Genomic DNA, 20,149 nt, shown 5'->3' with positions numbered 1-20,149 from the left:
CACCAGTGCAACGTTTCGGCTCTTATTGTAGCCTTTCTCAAGCAGTGATACTGCTATCACTGCTTGAGAAAGGCTACAATAAGAGCCGAAACGTTGCACTGGTGTGAATAAAAGCAAAGTTTTTCTGGACGTGCTGTCTCCACATTGCTTCTTCTGGATTAATATACGTACCTGGGTCCGGTTTGGTGAGACTAGCACCCATTTATTTTTTCACTTTTCTGGTGCTGCTGGAACCTGTAGTTCGTTTGCTGTAGCCACGAGTTATTAAATGTTGCAAGCTCAGGATTTGACCGGAGTCTGCTCGAGATTTGCTCATCTCTAATAAAGAGACAATGTGAGCGGGAAAAGTGTCTATACCTGTAGACTTCCTCACTCTAGTAAAGCGGTATTGAAAAAGCAAAACAGAACATAGCCAAACAACTGAATCAATTTGTACCAATTTTGGCACATGGGTAAATAATTTTTAAGTCAATTTGCTTCACATAACGACATAGTAAATGAGCTGTACATATACTGAATTTGAGCATTTAAATAAATTTAAATCCTTTCATACCTGTCCTGCCTCTAAAAAGGAACCCTGCATTTAGATGCAGAAGGAACTCCTGCAGCAGATCACATGACTGCTGCCAGAGCTACCAAAAGTTACCGACAAAGTTGCAACAACATTTAAGAACATTCCCTGTGGTGCACAGCTATTTGACAGTCAGTGGGTTGTCCATGGTGCTGAAGCTGAACACTTCAATATAACAGCCGTTGTTTTAAAATAGCAAATATTTGCCATTAAATGGCGGCCATCCACTCAATTTCAACATTGTGTGAACAGAGCCTTTCTGTGTTTTCAATCCACTCCTGGTTTTGGTTGCAATATGAGGACCACAATACTGACTGAAATATACGTAGTGTGAACCCAGCCTTAAACCACAAAAGATATTGCAAATATAATTGGGGCAATCAGTTTCTGAGACAACTCTAGTCTCCTTTGATATGCTACATGGCCACCTTCCCATTAGAAGAAAATGATCTTGATCCAGTATGGCTTCTTTCAAGATGGTGGCCATGTTCTTGATAAACCCCCTCATCATTACTTGCTGGGGTATTCAGATATGTCATGTCTCTTTTGTTTCCGAAATAAAATGGTGTCCTGTGACTTTTCACTTACTCTTTATTTGCAGGGTTAGGAAAAATAAACTTCTCTGACTCTGGAGGGCATTCTGCTTCTCCAAATAAGATAAAAAATGGACAGTGGACACTTCAGATTGTGTGTTCACCATTTATTAAGATTATGATATTTTTTGCTTAAAAAAATTGCAGATAGTTGGTGCTGTAGCTAGGTAAATCATACTACAAAACTGTTGAGTTTTAGCAACAATTTTTTTGTTACACTATTATCATGTACAGCACTGGTGCTTTATAAGATGGTGCTTTAAAGAGAAAGAACACAGTTGGGACTTTTTGTAACAATTTATTTTATGTGATAGATGGTGAGCACATCATCTGAACTGCACTTTGTCCAATTTGTGTTCACACTAAGCAAATGTGTTGGAATTCCGCGGCAGAACTCCCCGCCTGCCTCAGTGTCAAACAGCATCTCTGTGGGAGGGCTCACAACATGTCAATTCTTTGAGCGGAGAGTGAAGGCACACAAGCCCTCCCATAGAGACGCCGCCCGACACTGAGGCAGGAATTCCGCCACATTTGCTCAGTGTGAACATAACCAAATTCAGTGAATTCCTGTAGACTTCATTGAAGAAATAGCCACACATGCATAACCATTGTTGATGGCTCCATAAATGAGACCCCACCTAGCTGATATTCATGGCACACACTGTGACTCCTATGAATTTCTAGGATGGTTTAATCATTTTAAGGTGGTTTTGGACCAAAATCACAGCTTTTTTTCTTAACAATATTCCTTTTTTTAGGCTATGTTCCCACACAGTATTTTTGCTCAGTATTTTGAAACCAAAACAAGGAGTGGATTGAAAACACAGAAAGGCTATGTTCACACACTGTTAAAATTGAGTGGATGGCCGCCATTTAAAGGGGTAGTGCAGAGTTTAATATTTATTTACAAAATAACACACATTCCCTGTTTTCCCCCTACCCTAAGTAGGGTGCGGTATACTTACGTATCGTGGCTGAGCAGCTGATGACGCAGCAGAGAGGGGCCGGCATGAGGGACGGCTGGAGCGGTCCGTCCGGCCTCCTGAAGATGATGTCATCGACCCAAGATGGCGCCCGGGGTAGACAGCGAATACGTAATTATACCGCACCACACTTCCAGGGTGGGGGGAACAAGGGGCCATTCCCTTAAATAACACACACATTACAAAGTTGTATAACTTTGTAATGTGTGTTATTTAGTGAATAAATATTAAACGCCACACTACCCCTTTAATGGAAAATATTTCTCGTTATTTTAAAATAATGACCATTGTTTTAAAATTATTTGCCATTAAATGGCTGCCATCCACTCAATGACCAAAATAATAACCAAAAATACTGTGTGGGAACATAGCCTAAGGCTTTGTTCACACACTGTATTTGCTGTTAAACAAAGACTGTTGTTGCTCTCTGCTGTTTATCCACACTGTGTAATTGCATTGCAGTGTATGGAACCGCGGCCGTAGCAAATACACCCTGTATACACTACGAACATTGTTTTATGTGGCCACACAAAAAAATTGACAGGTCTATTTTCTACTTTCTATGTTCATTGAACAGCGGTCGTTACTCCCAGCTGTACTTTACACTGTGGTCTATGGCAGATTGGAGTGCAGGCACACCCTAATGTGCCCGCATTCCATTTAAAGTCAAGTGATGTTCATCTGGCCAATACTGCAGTATCGGCTGGGGGAACATGCCAGACATGGGCCCTGTTTTACACAGCGTCTGAACATGGCCTAAAAGTGTTTGGATTGCTCTTTTTCATGTTTATTTTTACTTGCTCCATAACGCTTTAGCTAAATGTTTAGTCAGAGAAGCCTTATGATGATTTATGCCAAATAATTCTGGCAAACTCCATTCTACTACACCTGCCTTTGCTTTCTATTTACCAATATCATAATAAATGACTGGTTTGCTGGGTGTAGGATGTGAGTCTCCTGAGAAAATAAAAGTGCAGATAATACAGCTTCTGCTCATTCTTCTCAGCTTTTGTAAAATCAGGATAGAAAAACCTATGTGAAAAATTAGTCACGTCCAGCTCTCCAACATAAATTATTTTAGTGTAGTGTAAAATGCAGTATAATATACCTGTATGGGTCCATTTACCGAAATCATTTTTCACTAACCCAGATATTCCTCTGAGGAAAGCAACTTTATTAAACTCCTCGGCATAAAAGCTATAAGAAACCTAAGGCATTTATGTAATTCAGCATGTTGAGTGAAAAATGAGATTGGCATCTCGGCACTAATACTAAAGGAAACAACCGGTACTTATCAACACTTCTGATCTAGCGCCTCTGTAAATACCATATTTACTGAGATGGCCTTTACTTATACTGTGACTGACAACTAACAGGATTGATGGAGGCAGTCCTCATTTGCATATACTCCATCCGCTCCATCCACACCCCAAAATATCAGAAATCATGCTTTTTTTTTTTTAACATTGATCAACAGAGAGTCAGATTTTTGATGTGTACAGATACTACTACTATTGGTACATATACCGTATCTAATGAAGAGAACTAAGTTGGCATTTAACAACAAGGTTTGGCATTTAACATCATTTGTTTTATTTTTGTTAGCTTATATAGGTATCATATCTGAATGGTTTTACTGACAGTACTAAAGCTAGTTTTTTTTTATCTTTTATAATTCTTTTTATAACAAATTACAGGAAAAAACAAATATCAAATCTTATCATCTTCTATATTATTCTAATCTTTGAGTAGAGATATGTCTAGATGCATTAAATATCACATAACTTTCAAAACCTAAATCAACTTCATGCTTTAAAAGAAAGTCTCCTGAAGGCAGCTTTTTAGGTAGTATTACATGGGCCGGTGGGGACCCGATATTAACTGTAAAAAAATGCCGATCTGCTAGCGCTGATGCCCTTGCAGCCCTTGCTAAACTGGCATACATTACCTATCCATGGTCCAGGGCTCCTCTTGTGGTCCGCTTCTCCCCGGGTCCCACGCGCTGCAGCTTCAGGACGTCCTGTCTTAACTGACAGGGTGCTCAGCCAATCACTGGCCGCGGTTCAAACCTATATCAACGATCAGCCGATGACAACGATCATCGACTGATTGTTGTGTTTATTACACAGAACAATAATCGACAGGATAGGGCCGATTCGGCCGATTATCGTTCCGTGTAATAGTACCCTTAGTCTTGTGCTGGTTGAAAAAAAAAAATGAGACTAAACACAGGAAGTTCCAGTCATCTCAATGCTCACAGAGAAGGAAGTCATTTGATTGACGGATCCATTGAGCCATGACTCTCCGAGTTAAACATTATTTAAACAATAAGTCATTTTCTTAGGACACATTCCTTTTAAGGCATGATAATTTAAAGATAAATGTAAATTGCAAACTTGCTTTATAGCGCATCCCCTGTTGATTTAGATTTTGAAAGTTTTAAAGACAGTGACACTTTAAAGTATACCTAAAGAGGATGTACCCAGGGAGAGTTTTGAATTGTGGCCTGGTTCCCGTGTATGGCGCCGTTCTATCCACGGGTCCTGGGTCGGGGCTGAAGCACAGGAGGCGGGCTGGCCCGCCCCCAGTGGAAGGGAATTCTTTCCCCTATATGATGCAGCTCCATTAGAATCAATGGAGCCGCGTCATACAGGGGCGGGGGATTCCTACCACTGGGGGCAGGCCAGCCCGCCCCCTGTGCTTCAGCTCCGGCCCGGGACCCGTGGATACATCGGCACCGTACACGGCAACCGAGCCACCATTCAAAAAACTGACCCCGGCACTAGGTTCCCTGTGGCGGTGCCGTTCTATCCCAGGGTCAGATTAAAGAGGATGTACCTGATGGTACATCCTCTTTAAAGAAATTGGATGCAGCCCTAGGTGAGTCCTGGAAAATATGGATACCGCCTATGACTGTATCCATTTTTTCCAAGCAGTCTTAGCAACCAGTAGTCAAATGCAGAGTGTTCGAGTTTAGACAAGCCTGAGCATGCTTAAGGCTCACTCATCTTTAGTAACCTTAATTTAAACCAACTTCTGACATTTCATAGCTACATGTCAGAAGTGTTTATCGGTGGGGGTCCGGTGGCCGAGACCCCCACTGATCACTAAAAAGAAAGGCAAGACATGCTCAACAGCATGCTCTCTGCCTCTTCATCTCTACTCTAACATGCTAATGCAAGCGGTCCATGGTTATAATAGAAGCCTATGGAGCTTTCAGTATCCGGGATTGCCGGATGTTCCATAGGCTTCCATTGTAATTCAGTAGACTGCTACTTATAGCAGTTTAGAACGGAGATGAAGGGGCAGAGTGCACTGCTGAGCACGCTTGAGCCTATATTCTAGAAATCACAGGGGGTCTTAGCACCCGGACCCCCACTGATACACATTTCTGACATGCCGCTAGGATCACCAACCCTGATGACACCAGGTCCATAAATAATTAACCAAACACTATCCAATCAGCAACTTTCTACAGTCACAAGCTAATATTACCTAAGCAACCAAACACTTCAAATTCAATACGACACCAATAATGGTTCTTAAAGGACATTTTTTTTTTATAAAAGTGCTGGCGTTAGCCTATGGATTCACACCAGTTAGCTGTCCCCCTTGACATTTTCTTTTCTTATGTTCCATATATAGAAAAACATGCACTTACCCATCATTGCTTTATGACAAATAATGTCCTTAAAGCGACTCTGTACCCACAATCTGACCCCCCAAACCACTTCTATTTTCAGATAGCTGCTTTTAATCCAAGATCTGTCCTGCGGTTCGTTCGGCAGGTGATGCAGTTATTGTCCTAAAAAAATACTTTTATACTTGAAGCCCCATGGCAAACGGGAGTATATGTGCCCTAACTTTGCACAACCTCTCTGTCCCTCCTCCCTACCCTCTTCATTATTAGGAATGCTCCAGGCAGATTGCCTTCTATTCCCCACATGTGGCAGCCCGGCACATGGGCTGGATCGTAAAGGACCTGTGCAATGTTCAGCATGGAGAAAATGTTCCAGTGGCATTCCTAATGATGAAGAGGGGGGGATGGAGGGGTGGTGCAAAGTTAGGGCACAGATACTACCGTTGGGCACGGGGCTTCAAATGTAAAAGTATTTTTTTAGGACAATATCTGCATCACCTGCCGAACGGACCACAGGACAGATCTTGGATTAAAGCTATCTGAAGGTACAAGTGGTTTGTGGGGGTCAGATTGTGGGTACAGAGTCGCTTTAAAGAGTAAACATTAGAGACTCAAGCATGCTTGTGTGTGATCGCTCAGCATTTGAGTGACAGTGGCTGACAAAGTTGGATGCAGCCCTAGAGAGTCCTGGAAATCATAGGCTGTATCCATGTTTTCCAAGACTCCCTAGGTCTGCATCTAACTTGATTAGCCATCGATATTCAGATGTCAAGCAATCGCACTTGAGCATGCTCGAGTCATGCTCATCTGTAGTAAACATCATACAAACAAAATCATCAAATGCATGAAAGCAAATTAGTAACTAATGGACAGGCAAGTAGTTTGGCTCAATTCTTGTACTTTTTCCATCTATATTACTGCAAACACATGCTAACAACAAATGTGCAGTTGCAGCTGCTTCAGTGGACAGGTGGAGATCCTTCGGGGGGGACAGTTGAGAAACAGCATGGTTTTCTTTAGCTGCTAGACAGCACCAGATTCTCTGTTGTAAAAGTTTCTTTTGTATTTCAGCCTGGCATAAAATAAAGCAGCATAAAGAATGAAAAACAAGCCGGTGTGATTCTGATTGCCTGATGGAGGTGTTTTTATGTTGTTGAAAATGTAATCAGAACAGAGCAGAGGACCCGGTCCAGCTCTCTCCAGAGCCAGGACTCCGGTGGGCGTGCGGTATTGTGATTAGTCGAGCATTAACATCATCCTCATCAGTATTTGCAGAGAAGAAGGATTTTGCCAGCGTGAAGTTGGATTTTTACCTTGTATAGAGATAAACACATGTGTTATGCAAATAGATTGTTGTCATTTATTTTTAGAGGGAGAAAGAATGATTGTTATGACCAAACTGGGAGAAAGTGGAATATTGTTGGACTCTGCTCAATGTTTAATCCATCTGCAGCCACCGCATATCTCATTGTGTTTCTTCAAATTGAAAATGCTAACCTAAACTTGGCAAAGACAGAAATAGTCTTCATGATATAACAATTGGAAGTATGCTTTCTATAAGAAGTAGTGAAGTCATTTATAAATGCGGAATAGCTAAGCATTCAGGGAGCATGACGGGGGGAAAGTTATTACTGAAGAATCAGTGGTCTTAATAGATGCTGTGAGTAGGAAAGTTCGGAACAATGCATAGAAACAAATACAAAGACAGGTAAAATAAGAAATGGCGTGCCAGTAAATAGAAGATATCACGATTAAAATCTAATGCTGCTTGTAGTGTAATCCATAACATGCATTCTGTGTATAATAGAATCCACCCATACATCATCCGCTGTCTATCTCTGAATGCATGCTCCAGTTATAAATTAGGAAAGTTCTAAAAGTAATAACTATTTAACCAATATTTCTTCCTTTTCTTTATTCAAAAATGATCTACTATGTATTTATGTACCTTTTGGGGATGGAGTTAGATGTAAGGTTTTTATTAAATGCCCCATTAGGATATATGAATGTCATAAAGATCCACGCCATTTATTGTGGGAGATGGTTGATGGTTATGATTCTTGGTAGATGTGGACTTGCCCTCAGCATGGAGGGGTTGGGGGAATGTAAGATGTACCCCACTATTTCCTTGTTGTCATATGACCTACTCATGACTACTAATTGGACTTAAAGGCTATATTTCCTGCAGGGAAGCTATGGACAAAAAGCACATAGTTTTCTTTTCTGTTCAATGGTATGGAATTATTGTTTTCTGTCTATTGGATGCTGCTAGGGTTCCTGCTTGTACGTATCATTTTACTTTTGAAAAACCAATAAAAATAAAAAAGAAAGATCCCCACTATGAGCCGATAATCACTTTGTGCAATAAAAGGCAATGATCCGCCAACATGCACAAATGTTGGCTGATCGTTGTCTTTCAACATGTTGAAAGACTACGACTAGGGTAGCAACTATCTGCTGCCGGCGGTCCGTGTAATAGGAGCAACGGCAGCAGACTGGGGCTATCTCCTCTAGATCGTCTGGGGAGCCCCATCCCCCCCCCCCACACACACACACACACTGACCCGCTCACTGTCGGTGTGTAATAGCACCAGCAGTGAGCAGAGAACGAGGAGCAAGTGAGTGCAATAGGGGCTCAAGGAATCCAGCCTGTCCATGTATTTCATTCATGGAATTATATATTTACCATGCAGTAGAAATATTTGGCTAACCATAACTCTCCCCAGTGATAACAACTGTATGATAGGAGTATTACAGGCATATACCTTTATCTTGAAAGAATTAAGGTATATTCAAGAATTAAGTGTTGTAGACCTTGTGTACTTCCCAAACATATTCTTTTAGTTGGTGTCGCCGTTATAATACCATTGTGTGCACTCTCCACAGATTAAGATGGTGCAGCTCACACCAAGGGATTGGGTTGCTGAGGCATCCGGCAAGTTCCAAGCAGGATCCATATTAATGGAATAGGGCTTGTGCATGGAACACTGCAGGCAGTTCCCCCAGTGTGAGCTGCGTCTGTCCACCCTGATCTTTGGAAAGCACACTGCATGGTATTATGACACTAACCCTATAAAAGCACAATATTTTCTACTACCAAACTTTAAAAAAGAAATCATAAAATCTAAAACCAAAGCAGACCACACGTTCAAGTCACAAAAAATTAAAATATATGTTTGGGAAATAGACCAAACATAGCCACTAGTAGACTGTGTTTGGTTTAAGGTCAATAGGCCCACTGCAGTATACACCACCATACTGCTTTGCCAGCATGACCAGGTATACATACCTTGGATGTAGCTCTGAAATGTTGTCTTTTCTTTACCTAATAATAAAATGAGTTTTTTTTCTTGAAAACAATAAAATTGCTTCAGTATTGGTAATGTAAGGGAGAAGTTGATGTCAATAAGAGTATGTCATTTAGTATGCTCCCAGGCATGATAAACCTTTTTGATGCTAACGTTCTGCTATTTTTGTGCAGCGCCTGTGTGGTAGTTACTTAGCCCCTGGTACTATGAATGCCTGTGTACAGGACTGCAGTGCTTTCATTTGACTGATTGTTGCCGAGTTCTCTCGGTGGATTAGTTGTGTTTCTGGGCTCTCATAATTGGAATGTACAGTATATATGTAGGTTTGCTTCTCATTCAGGTTTTCTTAGATCTAAGCTTTTCTGTGCCTGGCTTGAAGCGTTTTCCTGCTTTTATTGTCAGTTATGAAGGTTTGAAAAGGAAGGTAATGGTTGTAATGGAGATATCATGTAACATTATAGTGTTTATAATGTTCCCTTCATGTACTGAATGTTGATCCCCATCCACCCTGTTACTCAGTGCTGTCCTCTCCCCTTTCAGCTGTTGCTCACTTTGAGGAAGACTCATGACCTCTTCTGACCTGTCTGTTTTAGTCAATACTTCTCCATGAAATAATCCTTAAAAAACTTTGGCTATAGCTCTGTGTGGTGCTATTCCTCTTTTATTCTTATGCGAGTTATATATACCTAAATAGCCAACTGGGTGTTACCAGTTGGGGACGCTCTCTGGTATTATCCAACCAACAGTGACAAACAGGACAAGTACAAACCCCCAGCTGGCTATTTAGTCATATACATCTACTAATTGAAAGGTGGGATATGCCCAAAACATAACTTTTGTTATGATATTAAAATACACCAAATAGTGATTCCTACACCCAACTATACAAAATATAAGCTTTAAACATGCTAGGATATTTGTCATCACAAGTGTGAATTGTTGCAGAGACTGCACTACTATGAAGGTATGCACATAGAGTCAAAGCTCATCATAGGGTATAAACCCAAGAAGCTCTCAACAGCTCTTAAAGGCGCGATATGGATGTTGAATTTTGAGTCACATAAATACAGTAGTTGTTATACATATAGGGCTGTAGATCTCCCTACCCGTTTCTGTCATTATCCTGTGACGTCATCAGAGGAGTATAAAGTGCTCGGTATGACCTCTAACCCCAATACAAAGTTTAGATGGGGTAGGTAGAAAAAGTGCATATTGTCATATAGTGGGATATGTGCCATCTGCTCTGGCCGATGTCTGTATGGCCGTGTTGCGGCTACTTACAATACCACCAACTGTAGCCCAGGTGAGATGCTGCTTGTGTCTTCCAGTATTTGTGTGCCTCTGTATGCAGACATATCTATCTGAGCAGTGACTTGGATGACATTGTAGACCAGGGGTGTCAAACTCAAATAGACAGTGGGCCAAAATTCTAAACTTGGACAAACTCGTGTGCCAACCTTGATATTCATTGAAAGGCACAAGCAGCATATGTGGAACTTTCAGAGTGGCCTGCAGCGTTCCTGGCACTGTCAGAGTGCATCACCAAGCACTTTGCACTACGATAGGCTCCCATACAGTAATAATTCCACTGTTTGGTGTCATGCGCTGTAAAGTGAGTAGGTGTGTGGGTTGTCCCCGTATTTAGGATCCCTCATTTAAAAATAATATCCCTTTCTATGACCCCCCATATAGTAATAATGCCCCCTGCCCTGCCCCCATAGTAATACCCACCATTCTACTCCCTCCCCTCCTGCCCCAACACACCACACACACACAAAAATCATACTCACCTAATCCGGGTATGGAGCGGGTCTTCCTCTCTTCTCCAGCCTCTGAGCCACAAAAAGATCAAGGGGAGAGTAAGTTCTGAGGGGGAAAAGAAGGAAAGAGGGGGATAGAGGAGGTGAAGAGGCAGAGGAAGGGAGAGGAGGTGAAAGGGGGAGAGGAAGGGAGACAAAGTGAAGGGGGTGATGAGGACAGGGGAGAGAGGGGGATAGAGGAGGTGAAGGGGCAGAGAAAAAAAAGAGGAGGTGAAGGGTAATGGGGATGAGAGAAGATGATGGGGATGAGAGGAGGTGGAGGGGCAGAGAGAAGGTGATGGGGGTGAAAGGAGATGATGGGGTGAGAGGAGGTGATGGGGTAAGAGATGATGGGGTAAGAGGAGATGATGGGGTGAGAGGAGGTGATGGGGTGAGAGGAGATGATTGGGGTGATAGGAGGTAGTGGGGGCAGAGAGGAGATGATTGGGGGTGAGAGGAGGTGATGGGGGTGAGAGGAGGTGATGGGGGTGAGAGGAGATGATGGGGGTGAGAGGAGATGATGGGGGTGAGAGGAGATGATGAGGGCAGAGAGGAGGTGATGGGGGCTGAGAGGAGATGATGGGGGTAGAGAGGAGATGATGGGGGTAGAGAGGAGATGATGGGGTAGAGAGGAGATGATGGGGTAAGAGGAGGTGATGGGGGTGAGAGGAGGTGATGGGGGTGAGAGGAGGTGATGGGGGTGAGAGGAGATGATGAGGGCAGAGAGGAGGTGATGGGGGGTGAGAGGCGATGATGGGGGTAGAGAGGAGATGATGGGGTAGAGAGGAGATGATGGGGTAGAGAGGAGATGATGGGGTAAGAGGAGATGATGGGGTGAGAGGAGGTGATGGGGGGTGAGAGGAGATGATTGGGGTGATAGGAGGTAGTGGGGGCAGAGAGGAGATGATTGGGGGTGAGAGGAGGTGATGGGGGTGAGAGGAGGTGATGGGGGTGAGAGGAGGTGATGAGGGTGAGAGGAGATGATGGGGGTGAGAGGAGATGATGAGGGCAGAGAGGAGATGATGAGGGCAGAGAGGAGATGATGGGGTAGAGAGGAGATGATGGGGTATAGTGGAGATGATGGGGTGAGAGGAAGGGATGATGAGGGTAGAGAGGAGGTGATGGGGGTGAGAGGAGGTGATGGGGGTGAGAGGAGGTGATGGGGGTGAGAGGAGATGATGGGGGTGAGAGGAGGAGATGGAGAGTTGATGGAGGGGGTGAGAGGAGATGATGGGGGTGAGAGGAGATGATGGGGGTAAAAGGAGGTGATGGGGGTATAAAGGAGATGATGGGGGTGAGAGGAAGGGATGATGGGGTAGAGAGGAGGTGATGGGGGTGAGAGGAGAAGATGATGAGGGTAGAGAGGAGATGGAGGGGGCAGAGAGGAGATGGAGGGGGGTGAGAGGAGATGGAGAGGGGTGAGAGGAGAAGATGATGAGGGTAGAGAGGAGATGGAGGGGGCAGAGAGGAGATGGAGGGGGGTGAGAGGAGATGGAGAGGGGTGAGAGGAGATGGAGGGGGCAGAGAGGAGATGGAGAGGGGTGAGAGGAGATGGAGGGGGCAGAGAGGAGATGGAGGGGGCAGAGAGGAGATGGAGGGGGCAGAGAGGAGATGGAGGGGGCAGAGAGGAGATGGAGGGGGCAGAGAGGAGATGGAGGGGGCAGAGAGGAGATGGAGGGGGCAGAGAGGAGATGGAGGGGGCAGAGAGGAGATGGAGGGGGCAGAGAGGAGATGATAGGGGTAGAGAGGAGATGATAGGGGTAGAGAGGAGATGATGGGGTATAAAGGAGATGATGGGGGTGAGAGGAAGGGATGATGGGGTAGAGAGGAGATGATGGTGTAGAGAGGAGGTGATGGGGGTGAGAGGAGAAGATGATGAGGGTAGAGAGGAGATGGAGGGGGCAGAGAGGAGATGGAGAGGGGTGAGAGGAGATGGAGGGGGCAGAGAGGAGATGGAGAGGGGTGAGAGGAGATGGAAAGGGGAGAGAGGAGATGGAGGGGCAGAGAGGAGATGGAGGGGGGTGAGAGGAGATGATAGCAGTAGAGAGGAGATGATGGGGTATAGAGGAGATGATGGGGTGAGAGGAAGGGATGATGGGGGTAGAGAGGAGATGATGGGGTATAGTGGAGATGCTGGGGTGAGAGGAAGGGATGATGAGGGTAGAGAGGAGGTGATGGGGGTGAGAGGAGATGGAGGGGGGTGAGAGTTGATGGAGGGGGTGAGAGGAGATTATGGGGGTGAGAGGAGATTATGGGGGTGAGAGGAGATGATGGGGTAGAGAGGAGGTGATGGCGGTGAAAGGAGGTGATGGGGGTGAGAGGAGATGATGGGGGTGAGAGGAGATGATGTGGTATAGAGGAGATGATGGGGGTGAGAGGAAGGGATGATGGGGTAGAGAGGAGATGATGGTGTAGAGAGGAGGTGATGGGGGTGAGAGGAGAAGATGAGGGTAGAGAGGAGATGGAGGGGGCAGAGAGGAGATGGAGGGGGCAGAGAGGAGATTGAGAGGGGTGAGAGGAGATGATGGGGGTAGAGAGGAGATGATGGGGGTGGGGCGAAGTCAGAGCCGTTCCCAACAGCCGGCGACCACGGGAGGCGCCGGCACTGACATCCCCCGGACCCGGCTCAGCTTGCCATAGTACCCGACTCCCCTTCCCTCCCGGAGCGCACTGTGAGGATAGCGGCAGCCCGCCCTCCCCCGGGCGATGGGTCCCGGGAAGGAGAGTGCGGGTGCTATGCGGCGATTGCGCCCCTGACACCAAGGGCGCATAGCACCCGCACTCTCCTTCCCGGGACCCATCCCCCGATGCTGAGCCCGGGGGAGGGCGGGCTGCAGCTATCCTCACAGTGCGCTCCGGGAGGGAAGGGGAGTCGGGTACTATGGCAAGCTGAGCCGGGTACGGGGGATGTCAGTGCCGGCGCCTCCCGTGGTCGCCGGCTGTTAGGAACGGCTCTGACTTCTCTCCCTCCCCCAGCATCACCCACACAGTATGCATCGCGGGTGAGCTGCTGCTGCTGGAGGGAGGGAGATCAGAGCCGCCGCGGGGATAGGTGAGTGATAGCAGTGTCCCGGCACTAAAAGGGCCAAAAATAAAAGCACCGCGGGCCAGCTCTAGGGAATCATCGGATTTCCTAGGAGGCCCAAAAATAATGGCACCGCGGGCCAGCTCTAAGGAATCATCGGATTTCCTAGGCCGTGGGCCAAAGTTTGACATGTCTGTTGTAGACGGCATTCTCTCTTCAAAAGGGAAGTTCTGCAGTAGCAGCCACTGAAAACGTGATAAGCTGGGCTCTTCCATGTTGGAACTACGGAGGACATTAAAGTTTTAGTAAAATTTTTCCCATTGTACACATGGTGGTTTGTCTTGAAGTCATTCCTTGCCAAAATGTGTTCATATATTGAGATCTGATGGCATTGGGAACTGCCCGTCTGCATGTTCCTGCCACACACGGCAACCTTCACAATTGATATTCCATAAAACTTTTACATGAAATCCTAGGAGTCATCTCACTAATAATGAATAACCTGCGAGGCCTGTAGAAGTCTGTTGTCTTTTATCCCATTGCAAGGCGCCTCCGTAAACTAAAAATTACACGCTTTTTGATTTTTGTAAGAAAACTGCAGATTTCTGAGCTGCGGTTACTTAGAACCTAAGATGGTTTTCAGCTTTGATAGACTGAGAGTAATTCTCACTTCACACTATAGAGATCGGTCTTGCCGCCCGTGACGAAGTAAAACTGATGTAAATTATGTGCGCATCAGTTTAAAGGACAGGTCTATGTAGCTCAGTCAGGCAGAGCAAAGTGGAGTCTGTTTATTTGTCTCAGCTATCAGAAGAATATAGGCTGCCACAAGAGCATGGAAGAATGAGATAGTGATGGAGTGCTTTGTGATGACCTGCATGCTGCGCCTGCACAAATTACACAAAGTGAAGGTTGAACATGTCACGGAAAGCTGGAAAGGCTGATTCTGTGTGAGCACACAGAGGCTTTTAGTAAGAGGCCGGTGACAAGGATAAGGCATTTCGAATGGACAGGTGTTTAACACATTTTTTGCTGGGGTGACTATATAAAGCTTGCTGTAAAGAGTATTCGCTAGGAAAAGTAAACTCACTGTAACTAAATATATATACGTAAATAACGAGTCATTTCTAAAGCGTTTCTGCTGACTAACATATCACTTTTCTCACTGAATGGTTCATTAAAGTCTTTTTAGTACCAGGTATGACGGCAGAAAATACTGCTTTGTGTTAGCTTTAGCAGAATGAGTTGCAGTCCTAAAAAAAAAATAAAAAAAAAGCTCAATAAACTAGAAACGTACATCAACCAATATGTGTAAATCAAAACAATCCTTTATTGATTACAGTTAAAAAGCTGTATACAGAGAAAAGAACAATGAGGTAAGGAAGCATGACATTACGCCAAGCTAGACTGGTGTTAAGCACCTCTCTATAACAACATTAATAATGATTGTGCAGTGATGAGCATCTCCAATAATAGAGCAAGATGATAACATAATAGAAAGGATAACTAATCATATAGAAAGAGAAATGGACCACATGCTGCCCAGGTAAGTCAATAGTGAGTCCAGCAACCCAGTTCACAAAGCTTAACCTGCCCCATACTGATCGCTAGAAGACCACTGAGCATTTTTTCCTAAAGATGTGATGAAGATATTTGAAGCTTATTTACAGACCCTGCATAATTCTTACTGCAGATACTTAACCCTTTGAGGACCAGGCCCGAAATGACCCAGGGGACTGCGCCAATTATCATTTTTGCGCTTTCGTTTTTTCCTGTTCCCCTTCTAAGAGCTCTAGCAGTTTCATTTTTCTATCTACAGGGCCATGTGGGGGCTTGTATTTTTCAGGAATAGGTGTACTTTGTAATGGCGCATTTCATTCTACCATAACATGTATGACCTATCCCCCAATATATTATTTATGAAAATATAAATTGGTGAAATTGGCAAAAAGAATGCAAATTATTATTTTTGGGGGGTTCCTGGGTCTACATTATGCACTATATGGTAAAAGTGACATGATACCATTATTCTGTAGGTCAGTCCGCACACAACCATATGCAGGTTTACACAGATTTTCAATTATTTTTTTTTATGAGGAAGGTAAGAGACCTCCGGCAGTTCGACACAGCGATCGGGACCCCCGCAGTTACACTGCATGGGTCCTAATCAGTAAGTGACAGGAGCTGCTCCTGTCACACTTAAATGCCCCTTAAACGCCTAATTGCAGCATTTAAGGGGTTAATGACAGGCTGCAGCCTGTCATTAACGGTGAGGGCCCAGCTACTGACTGCAGCTGGCCCCCACCTGCTATGAAGTGGAACACGCTTCATAAGCCAGGGCGTACAGGTACATCCTAGGTTGTCTAGGGGTTAAAGAGAAGGTATCACCTAGATTATTTTTTTGTAATTATTTTGACATATGAATATTAATAAAGACCAAAATTACAGAACTTCTTAAATGGCTTTACAATCACACAGTCAGGTAGTATGCCCCATATAGGCCTTGCCCAAAGAAATGGTGTTCCCTATCTTAGGCATCCCCTGGCAGTTAGCCAGTAGGTAGTGCCCCACTTTAGACACCCACCTCTGTAATGTACAGGGAAAAACTACACCCAGCATTTCCCTTCCTGCCCGCCCTTAGAACGCACAGGAAACGTCTGTCACACCTCTCCTGGGGAAGAGAGAGGCCTCATGTGTCAGCAGGCATATTACATTCTGCAGCCAAGAGGGATTGGCAGGATGGAGAACCAATGTCTCTCCGCTCTGTCAACAAAAGCGTCATGTTATAGTGCCACTTTAGCTAAGGGCCCACTAGGGGGTTTCTTGGGGCAGTTTAAGCCTGGGTAGCATACAGCTTCCTTGCTCACAGCTTTCATTGGTTGTATTTGAGCTTAGGATTAGAGTTGAGCGAGCCATCTGAACCGTCAGCCTTTGAATACCGCTGTCTTTCTGATCTGTGGGGAAGGTGGAGACAGCCCAAGTCCCATCTGGAAAACAGAGATACAGCCTATGACTACCAGGCTGCAACGGCTGCCATAAATAGCTTATGTACTCTGTTGGGTATCTCCTTCTCCTTCATTAGGATGGATCCCAACAATGTGCAGATTACACACATTAAACCATATACAGCCTATTTGATACATGACTTTCCTTGATCCACCAGAGGTGAAACCTCTCATTGTAATAGTAGTGCGGCTCCTGAATGGCAACCCACCTCTATTACACACACACACATGCATAGTTTAGGACTAGAGATGAGTGAACCTGGAGCATGCTCGAGTCCATCCGAACCCGATCGTTCTGCATTTGATTAGCGGTGGCTGCTGAAGTTGGATAAAGCCCTAAGGCTATGTGGAAAACATGGATATAGTCATTGGCTGTATCCATGTTTTCCAGACAACCTTAGAGCTTTATCCAACTTCAGCAGCCACCACTAATCAAATGACGAACGCTCTGGTTCGGATGGACTTGAATATGCTCGAGGTTCGCTCATCTCTATTTAGGACTAAAAATATAGTTCTCAGGAAACATATTGAGAAGATACACAGCGACATTTTGCAATTACTGTGCCAGGAGTTAAAGCCCAGTATTGCAAATGTATTGTTAGTTCCACAGGGAATGCTCTAACTACATTTTGCATTTTGGTTTGCTTTACAAGAGTAAATGGTGCTGTATTTAAGGATGCTGGGAAATGCTGGTGATAAATGTACAGAAATCTGCACTCGGCTAAATATATTTTATGTCTATTGATTAACATGGCCATTGCATGACTCAAGGTTGCTGCTGCAGAGAGAATCCATTATTCTCAATTCGCTGGTATAAATTATCATTACTACCCTTAAAATATATTATTCTGTACCAAATCTCCCGGTTGCTCCAAGCAACAGATCATTAATTGCCATCCCCAGCATCTCATTACAGGCCCATTGAAATCCAGTAATTGTGCGTATTTAACCCTCCTCCTACTCCAGCCCTAGACATATGTTCTAGTTTATAATAATTGTCACAATAATATAGGTTATTCTTGCCAGATCATGTGGTTTGCAGCCTGTAAACATAAGGAAAAACACTTAAGAGAACTTTCCATCAACCTTCCTTGCTTGGCTGCCGACTGCCTCTTATAGCCCTCTGGATAACTACTTGTTTATTTGCTTTCTGGGCCTTGGGCCTGCAGGGGGTCGACTGGTCATTCATTGCCTGAGTGCCTATTTTCTTATGCCTTGCACAGACATATTAAGGGCATTAGGCAGCTGGTAAGTAAGGGCCTTACAGTCAGTGGCATACATGGCTTTCTATTCCATCTATTTGTCCATTATGGTCATGAAGAAAGCTTTTATTTAGCATTTTCTGGAACATGTCTGTTGTCTTTGTATTTTCGGTCACTTTATAATTATGGCAATTAAGTTATTACTGGCATAGAACATGGCACTACCTGCTAATTAATAGATGTAAGCAGGAGAATAACAAAGGCTGTACCACCAAATCATGGCAACTCAAGCGTGAAAATTCACAAGCCTTTTCGGCTGAATTGTTCTGAAATAAAATGGTTTTCTTTATATTTACTGTAAGATTTTTTAAGGCTTGTAATTAAAAATTTCCCTCTTTGTTAAAGGGAATGTATAAATGGTTAAGACGTTACAAAAATCTTTTAAAGTGGATTCTTATTTATAAGAATGAGAGGTAAAAAACTATTTAATTCCAGTTCCAGTAATGTGGTTATCTGGAAATAAGTTTTGAGAAAACAATACAGCAGCTTATGTGTTACTGCACATGCTCTTCGTCATAGCACACCTATAGGAAGCCTTTTTTTTTATTATTACTTTTAAATATACAACAACCGATAAAAGCAAATAGCTTGGATCATACAGGCTGTAACAAGAATATTCAGGTGGTCATGTATTCATGATGTCATGAGAAAGTATAGACAGGACAGTAGTGTAAGCTGAACACAAGTTCAAATGTTCAGAATTTATGTTTATATAGCAAGGTGGAGATTGTGTTCTACTTACCTATGGGAGTCTCGGGTGCTGTTCTTGAGATTGTGGATGGTCCCTTGTTTCAGACCCTCCACAATTTGACACTTATCCTCCATCCTGTGGATAGGGAATGTGTTTTAAGTTTAATACACAACAAAAAAATAAACCTTCAGCTTCACTGCTTCTTTTCTTTCAAATCAACTGGTGACAGAAAGTGCTAAAAGTTTGTAATTGACTTCTATAAAAAAAAAAAAAAAAAAAACTTATCAGCTGCTGTATGTCCCACAGGAAGTGGTATTCTTCCCAGTCTGGAGAGCAGGAAAGGTTTTCTGTAGGCATTTGCTCCTGATCTGGACAGTTGATAAGTTGAGCAGCTGATAAGTTCTGGAAGATTAGAGATTTTTTAATTGAAGTAAATTACAAATCTTTGGCACTTTCTGGCACCAGTAAAGGATATTCACACATTAAGGCACAATGGGATGTTTTGATGGTTTGTCCTTGTTTTCAAACATATTCTTGAAAAAGGAAATGCTCCATTTGATCCTTTACCCATAGGCAATTATAGCATCTGTTTAAACTCCACTGATCCCATAAAAATAAAATGCACAAAAAGCATATAGGTGCACTCACTGATCCTACACCTTTCCCACCTGTCTATACTGCTCCTAGCCCGGATATTAACTTTTACACATGATTTCAGTATTACATCTTGGTACTCTCCTTGAGAACTACAGTACATCTCCCAGCATGTATTAAACTTTAGAACCAACTGCCGGGTACCTGCCCCTGTCTTATAGTGTCTGCCCACAACTGACTTGATCATAAAATAGTATCTATCTATCTATAGATTAGAGAAACAGAGAGATGAAACAACAGTGTCTCCTTTCCCCTCTACTACTTAGGAGGTGATCACTGTGTGCTGTCAGTGGTGGGCGAGGTTACAGATGAGGTGGTACAAGCCTGGCAGTAGAAGAGATGGTGATCAAGTGACCTCTGTTTCAGAAGGGAGGGGAAGGACAGAGGAGCTGAGACAGCATGGAGCAGGAAGTGAGTATTTTCAGCAGCTTTAGGGTGTGAGTCGGGATTTTATTTAAAGGGGTTATCCAGTGCTACAAAAACATGGCCACTTTCTTTCAGAGACAACAAAACTCTTGTCTCCAGTTCAGGTGCGGTTTGCAATTAAGCTCCATTCACTTCAATGGAACTGTGCAGCAAAATCCCACCAAAGCCGGAGACAAAAGTGGGACTGTCTCT

At 43.9% G+C, this 20,149-nt stretch overlaps 1 protein-coding gene across 4 annotated transcripts in view; it reads left to right on the top strand.

Moving 5' to 3' along the window:
• The window catches only part of COMMD10 (COMM domain containing 10), a 269,009-nt gene that overhangs the window by 134,442 nt on the left and 114,418 nt on the right, over window positions 1–20,149 (top strand). For 3 of the 4 annotated variants that reach the window (XR_011362179.1, XR_011362178.1, XR_011362180.1), the window contains exon 6: window positions 19,798–19,942. The exons of the other annotated variant lie outside the window; for it this stretch is intronic. The gene's annotated coding sequence lies outside the window, so the exon portion shown is untranslated. The remainder of the gene's footprint in view (window positions 1–19,797; window positions 19,943–20,149) is intronic. 4 annotated transcript variants of the gene reach the window in all.

The sequence above is a fragment of the Dendropsophus ebraccatus genome, chromosome 3, assembly GCF_027789765.1.
Source record: "Dendropsophus ebraccatus isolate aDenEbr1 chromosome 3, aDenEbr1.pat, whole genome shotgun sequence".
Lineage (NCBI taxonomy): Eukaryota > Metazoa > Chordata > Amphibia > Anura > Hylidae > Dendropsophus > Dendropsophus ebraccatus.
The sequence above is the reverse complement of the archived record's forward strand: the minus strand, read 5'-3'. Positions and strand labels throughout refer to the sequence as shown.